Source organism: Mirounga leonina, unplaced genomic scaffold (assembly GCF_011800145.1).
Source record: "Mirounga leonina isolate KUSES-001 unplaced genomic scaffold, KU_Mleo_1.0 Mir_154, whole genome shotgun sequence".
Taxonomy (NCBI): domain Eukaryota; kingdom Metazoa; phylum Chordata; class Mammalia; order Carnivora; family Phocidae; genus Mirounga; species Mirounga leonina.
In genome coordinates this window covers 23,637,430-23,645,213 of record NW_023270389.1, presented here as the reverse complement: position 1 = coordinate 23,645,213, position 7,784 = coordinate 23,637,430, and the positions used below count along the sequence as shown (strand labels likewise).

At 35.5% G+C, this 7,784-nt stretch overlaps 1 long non-coding RNA gene across 2 annotated transcripts in view; it reads right to left on the bottom strand.

Annotated features, from left to right (window-relative positions):
* Window positions 1–2,490: 2,490 nt before the first annotated feature.
* Window positions 2,491–7,784, bottom strand: part of LOC118013661 — an 8,781-nt gene continuing 3,487 nt past the window's right edge. Inside the window, exons 2-3 of one of the 2 annotated variants that reach the window (XR_004680088.1) lie at window positions 4,876–4,928; window positions 2,506–2,564 (exon numbers count right to left, since the gene is read on the bottom strand). This is a non-coding gene — a long non-coding RNA (uncharacterized LOC118013661). Of the gene's footprint in view, window positions 2,565–4,875; window positions 4,929–7,784 lie in introns of both variants that reach the window. The other variant, XR_004680089.1, reaches the window with a different exon arrangement.

Sequence of the window (7,784 nt, the reverse complement as noted above, 5' to 3'; positions counted from 1 at the left end):
GATGAGAGGTGAAAGCTGAAGTGCCAGAAGTTTAGGACACACTTTCACCATCTCTGTTTTGTCATCTCCTCAAGGGAAGTCTCCTCTCATTATTTACCTTTCTCATGTCTTGAGCAGAAAGTCTTCAGAGTTTTCACAGGAAAGCCCTATGCTCCAGGTGTCTATGATATATTTAGCAGCTATTTATTTTTGCCTGGCTTTGATTAGCTATCACCAAATGACTCTCTTCTTGTCCACTTTCTGAAAAGATGACATATCTATGTAGCTTCTTATTCAGCCTTCCCTCCCTCATCAGCCTTGCTTTAGAGCACCTGTATTCCACTCACACCTTTCAAGTAAGGTTTCCATGATCCTTTCAGAGCTGTGTCATCTACTTTGAGGGAACTCTGCACTATTTAAAGTATCTCTAGAACTTTGTACTTGCTCCTGACACCTTCTGCCATTTTGGTCCCAATAATTTTTTTTTTTTAATTTCTATTTGGAGACTGTGATTTGGGCTGTGACTGTCCCCATGTCTCACTGAAGATATAGCAGCCTTCATTTTTTATATTTGATTGTTGTTTCATTTGCCATTTAGAAGAAAACGGATAAAACTACGGAAGGGAAGAATGCTTAGTTTACTGAAGTTGGATAAAACTGGTCAGTAAAAATATTTCTAATTGCTTATCTTTTAAAGCCTGTTATTATTATAAAATGTTTTACATTTTTCTATGAGATTAGGTGGTATGATGCTTTGTGGTGAGTGTATAATTACTGCAGAATGCAAAATTTGGGACCTGAACATGGAATACTGGTGCATGCCAAGAATTTGAAAATTAACATCCAAACAGCAGTGGAATTTGCTGAAAAACAAAATGTAAAGTTGTTATATCACTTAGTTTTATTAGGAAATCATTCTGATATTGGGCCAAAAACAACTAGTAATTATTCACAGCATCATTGAAGAGGTTGCCGTATGTGATATAAATATATTTATTAGTTAGGAATTTTTTCAGGTACAAGTGATAGAAATTCAGTTGAAACCATCTTAAGTAAAAAGAGAATTTATTGATTCCTATGACTGGGTATTCTAAGAGTGGTATTTCCTTTGTCTTGTGTTGCTGCAAAATGCTGGTTATTTTCAAGTCATTCATATGAAGAACACATGTTGTTCCTAGTTAGAAACCCCAGCAGAAAGAGAATTTCTTGCTCCCAATATCCATACATGAAAGAGTCCTCTTTCCTGTTGTCCATACTGCTCGACCCAACTTGGATCATGTCCATGCAGGTATGTGAGAATGGGTGGTAGAATCCCACGATGATCAAAGCATGTGCAGAGTCACTGAAGTCTATTCTGTTTTGTTTTGAAAGGGATTAGGGGAAAGAAGAAACCATAAGACTGGTCTATTTCAGTGATCTTTATTCTTTAGTTGCAGATTAAAAACCAAAGATCCAGGGTATTTACCATTGTAGCTCCAAGTTTTGTAGGAAATCCTAGGTTTAAAGATGCTCTCATTGCTGGTGGAAGTGAATGAACTAGGCCCCAGAGCTTCTGCAATCATCTTAAATCACAGGGAGAAACATGGAAGGCAGGGCAATTAAATGTAGAGGAACTGAGTCTTTTGTGACATCATATCACACTATATCATGTCTTGGCTAAAGCAGCTCTTCCTCTGATTTTCTCCATATGTGAGATAATAGATTTCTTTAGTTTTTAAAAGGCACTGTAGATCAGTTATTCTGTTACTAATAAACAAAAACATGGTAAGTAATATAGCAGGACATTTTGAGCCTTAGCCTTCACTAATAGTGTCAAAATCTCCTTTTCTGAGAATTAAAAATTTACTAATCTGGACATATATTCACCTTAATGGTCTTCCTATAATGCCTATTGTTGTTTCTAGAATCTTCCCCTTGTATAGGATATCCACATTTCACTTTTGACTTGACTTGTTGACTTGGTTCTTCCTTCAGAGTCCAATCCAGCTTCTGCAGTATCTCTAACATGGATCTCTTTATTACTATTTAGTGATGATTTGGGCATTTGTATTTTCTCTCCTATTTGATTTATTCCTACTTATTAGCTCTCACATGACTCCAGCATAAATAAATGACCTACCTTCTAGTTTGCTCTTTCTAAGTGACTGAGTTCACCTAGGAACTTGGCATCAGTCCTTCTTCTGTGATTGGGTTTATCAGGGAGCTGATCCTCAGCAAGAGTTTTAAACATTGAAGAATAATGGGAAAGAAGGAACAATTGGTGGGAAAAATAAAAAACAAAGCTTTTTGAATTTATTATTTTCACAATCTTGATCCCATTTGACCCATGTTCTAGTATATTAAACTATGGATAAATTATTTTTGAAGTGTTTCTTGGGTAAAACAGATAAGTCATAGAGAAATCATGGCCTTATACAATTTAGTAGTTAACTACTAGGAAAATAATCTATTAATGATATAGGAAATTAGTTGAAAAACTCACTTTTGGCTGTCTGGTCATTAAATCTGATGCATTCAGCTTCTCTGTACCACAGTGTGCAACTTGGTGATTTTCCCAGGGCTCAAGTCCAAGTGAAGCTCATAGGCTTGTAGGCAAAAAGACCAGAGCACAAATTAGAGTTGTTTCTTATTTATGTTTCCTAAATCTGAGTGAATGCCTTGTTAAAAATGTTAGTCCTAATGTATATATCATATACATTATATCATATATTGTATTTCTCCATGCTAATCAGTATTTCAATATATTTTGTATTGATATTTGAGTAGGAGGTGATGAACTTTCCTCTTAATTATTGATTTGGCTATGACATTTCCAGATTGCTTTTTGCCATATCCTTATTTTCTGCAACTGTAAAGTTTGCGTGGACCCAGTGTAAAAATTGCATTACTCATTTAGCTCTGTAGCACATGTTCAGCTTGTTGCATCTGAACTCAATATGGTGCATATTTTTTTTCTGCTTTGCATGTGAATATAATTCAAGATGCTTGTTTTAATTTTAAATGCCTACATGATCTGGCTTCTGACTAGAGAATATTTAAGGTACTTTTCTGATTATCCATATTTATTATTTCCATGGGAGTTCAGAAGAATCACTGAACAGCCAGATTTTTTTCTTTGTAACTTTAGTACATTATATGTTGTTTCAATTGCTCTGAGGATACATACTTTAGTTTATCTCTTAAAAGGTAATCAAAGCTGTTCAACCAGTTGTGTGAAATTTGAAAAGCATAATTAAATTCATTAGTTGCTAAACAGCAAAGATGAGTTTATATTAAGAAAAAGACTTCTAAATGTGTGGATACCTATATTTTGAAAAACACATGTAATAAAAATGACAAATTATGTGGTGAACACCATTCTAAAATATTTAGGTGTATTAATGGACTTGATCCTCCAAAAATAAGTACTCTAATTATTCCATTATGTGGAAGGGGAAACTGAAGCACAGTGAATAAATTGCTCAAGGTCAAGCAGCAAATAAATGCCAGTGTCAGGTTCTAAATCCAAGCAGTCTAGAATCAGAACTTGTATATTTGATCACAAAGAATACTGCTTTCCAGGTAGTTGGACTGATGGATTGGGAAGCAATGGGGCCAGGTGTAAGGGGAGGCAAGGAGTAAGGGTAGGTTTTAGGTCAAGCTCTACCCACTGCTGGAATTTAGAGCCTAATTGCAGCAAAGGATTTACTAAGAATTTGTGTGTGTGTGTGTGTGTGTGTGTAAAAGGTAGGATACAATTTTTGTACCCTTCAGGTTAGAGTGATCTAAGGGTGAAAAGATAGCATTTTCACTGAAAATGAGATACATATTAGCTCACTACTTTCCAACGATACATGCAACATGTCAAATGAAGTAGTCCAATCTCAGAGAACTAAAAAAAAAAGGTGAAATCATGAATAATATATCACCTTTATATGTCAACCTCTTTAATGATATATCTTTAGCTTCAGTGATATATCTCATTTTATATAATTTTGTTCTTTTCCTGAGGACTGAAAATATAAAGCTCAAGTGAGCTAAACAGCTGCAGCTTATGGCCACACCTCTTGATTTCCACTCTTTTTTCAATCTCTAAGTATGAATATCCAACATCTTGTCATTAGTATCAGTATTTGCAATTTTTAAAATTTCATTCTTATTTTTGTACAACAGAAAATTGTATAGTAAATGCTCATTTTAAAAAATAATTTGTACACTCAAACTGTACAAATCAAGATGGTAATGAACACAGAGTCACCATTTAATATTTTGAAGTGGAGCTATATGAAAATAAATAAAAATCCAAATTTGGTATATAAAGGTAATATAATTAATGTTTACAACATATGTAGATAAATAAAATATGTGAATGTCAAGGATCTTATGTATTCATATATACCAGTAACCTCAATGTATCTAATGCTGTTGTGAATTAAAAAACTGTGAAAGTTTTCTAATCTTTGTTGACTTGTTGTTATGTACTGTGTTTGCACCATCATGTTATTTGCAATGAAAACTACTGTTAGCTTGTGGCCTAGGGACATTGCATAATAATCAGGAAAATTGGACTTCCATATCATTTATACTGAAATGGCTGCTGAGTGACTTACTTTAGTTTTTTTTTTTTTTTTTGCCTCTGTTTAATCATCTTCAAAATGAGAAGAATATCTATCTAGTCTGTTAATATAAAATGCTGTCAAATTATTATACATTTTAAACTAAAGAGTCTGGGGTCATTTTAAATACTGGAATGAACAGATAGTAATTTTATTTTATAAGTTGTTGATATATTATAGAAATAATACCGAAATCACCTCATTTTCCTCCTTACAAATTAAATTTCTAAATCAGAGGATCAATAAAGTCAATGACAATATTTCAATGCAAGAAAAACCATTTCAATTACTATGACCATACCTTATATGCTTTTTTCCTTCATGAAAACATTACTGTATTTCTCAAATCAAACCCTGCATGAGAAAGAATCTATTACATCTCAATATAAGGCTCTGACAAATGCTTTTTAAATCTTCATGCCTTACTTAGTTTTGTGTGACACGTGCACATGCATACATATACAATCATTTAAAAACAATGTCTAAATGCACAATGCAATTTTCCCAGATTGGAATGGAAAAATCTAGGTAATTACTTGAACAAACCTATCCCCCCCCCCTTTTTTTTTTACCCTCCCTTACTTTCCTTTCTTGTTTTTTATCATACAGCAAACTTTGTTTTCAGGTCCATACTATTACACCAGAAACTACTCATGCTAGGAAGACCAACAAGATCCTTACCCTTACAGAGCTTACATCGTGTTGGGAATGGAGGGGCAAGGAAAAAATAAAGCAAAGAAATAAACACAATAAAGTTAGATACTGTTAATATTTTAAAGAGATATTTGAAATTGGTCATAGAGTAGTTTGATATAACAGAGAGTGACTAGTGTGTTGGGTGAGTAGGGAAGTTTTCTATGATGAAGTGATAAAGAAATTATAAGGCAGCTGTGGGAAGAGGGGAAGAAAAATATCAGGACAAACAATTGATGGGAAGTCCCTCAGGTGGAAAAGAAGGTAATTGAGGCTGGAACAAAGTGGATCAGTAGGGAATTAATAGGGCAATTTTATAATTCTATTTCATTATTTAGATTACCAATTGGTAAACATGAATATCTACTGGTATTGACCATAAACCTTCTCTCTCAGCTATATTGGGAAGAGTATGCATTTGGAAGTCACAAAATCAAGGTTTTGAATCTTGGCCTGGCACCTTGTAGCTGGGCGATAAAATCTTAACCTGTTTTCCCTTCCTTTAAATTTGGACAATGTCATTTAATTTTCAGAATTGTTGCAAAGTCCTGACCCGATATATGCCACATAGTAGCTACTCAGACTGTAGCTATTCATTTTCAAATATTTCAAGCTCTGATGCTTGACAAAGCTATGACCTCATCCATTCATACATGTGGCTTCTCATTCCCTTACTAGATAGTCATCCACTGATTGACAACAACTGTGAAAAAGGCAAAGTGGTAGCTGTCATTCCTTGCTTTAGCAGGCTAGGAGATGACAAGGGTCAGGGCTGAGGGATGATCATGAACAAGGTGCCTCCTCTATCAATAAGCAGGATTTGGGACCCTACCAACATAAGGATCCAAGATAAAAACTGGAGTTTTCCCAACCTGCTGGAGGTTTTTCCTCACCAAAAGTGAATAATGAAGAATAATGTGGGTGTTATTCCTGGATTACTGTAGAAGAACATGCTTCAAAGTTACTGAAGCACATTTGGCACTAAATAGTTCTCCCTCTGCCTCTATATCCTCCCTCCAAAAAACTCGGTCAAGTGAAGAGGGTTTAGAAGCAGATACATGGAAATATGTATTACTGTTAAGAATGATGCTGAGTAAGATGTACATTTAGAGGGAGCTATGAGAAGAGGGAGGAAAGCAAGGAGGAAGATCACAGAGGATATTACTATTAATACAATAGAATGTCACCTGTCTCCTGACAGGTTTCCATTATAAGGTTTGCATTCACATTTCACCTCTCAGCCAAGTTTTATTTTTAGAATGACAAACAACCCCAGAAGTATTGGGTAAATAATGTTAAGTATCGGCATAGTTTCTTATGAAGTCTCCAAATGGCCTTCCCCTATGCTACGATGCAATTTTCCCAGATTGGAATATAACAGAGAGTGACTGTGTCTTTTTTCAGGTGGAATTTGTGAATCAAGTATGGTATTCTGCCTTTTCATTTTCTCTCTACTGCTTCTTCTTTTCAATGTTACTGAAATAGAAATGATTCTGCTTACGTAGCTGGACATGCTTAGAATATAGGACAGGCTTTGTTACCTTTTTGCCCCTGTAGACAGAATCTATTTGAGCTTGAATCAAGGGTCACAGAATAAAACTAATCAAGAATATAGAGAAACACATGTCCCTATACTCTGGCGGGAGAAACTCAATTCCCTCTGGATTTGTGCCCAGCTCACTAATCCATTCCTTCTCCCTGGACTCCTTTGTGGGCTCCATCTCCGCACGACTCCACTCACAGTACTAAGGGTCAGGTGAATTTATCCTTCCTCTGTTGCAACAGCCACCTCTATATTGATGCTCCCTAATTTGCTGTCTCTGGACAAAAATTTGCTCCTGGTACTAAAACTCACATATCCAAACTTTCTTAATTCCTCCATTTGACCTTCTGCTGATGGCTCCAAGTGTAATAATTTGCTCACTCAAACCTATTTCTGTATTTGCATCTTGTCCAACCGTACTACTCGTCACCTATTTACTCATCCTCGGAGCCTAAAGAGTATCATCGATTCTTCGCTCTCCATTAACTTTCACAGTCTCTCAATTATCAAGTCCTGTCAATACTGTCTTCTGAATTTCCTATAGATCTGTCCTCTACTTTCCATCTGCAACGTAACCGCTGCCTCATTTCAGACAACTGGCAAGCTCACCTGAAATACTGTATAGCTCATAAATGGTCTCCCTTCTTCCATTCTTGTCCTCCTCACCAGTCAGTTATATACACAGCGACCATGTGATCGTTGTCACTTTCCGATTTAAAATCCTCAAAAGATTCATCACTGTGTTTGGTTCAAACCCACACTTTGTTGGCAATGGTACCCAAGGCCCCTCCAGATGTGGTTCTTAGTAAATGGTTGCCAATCTTCCTGCTGATTTTTCTCCCCCCTTTCTGCTCCCTCCTCATGTAGGCACCCACCCTGAGATCCAACTACATGATACTTTTGCACTTGCTAGAATCTGCCATCACTTTTATTTATTTATTTATTTATTTATTTATTTATTTATTTATTTATTT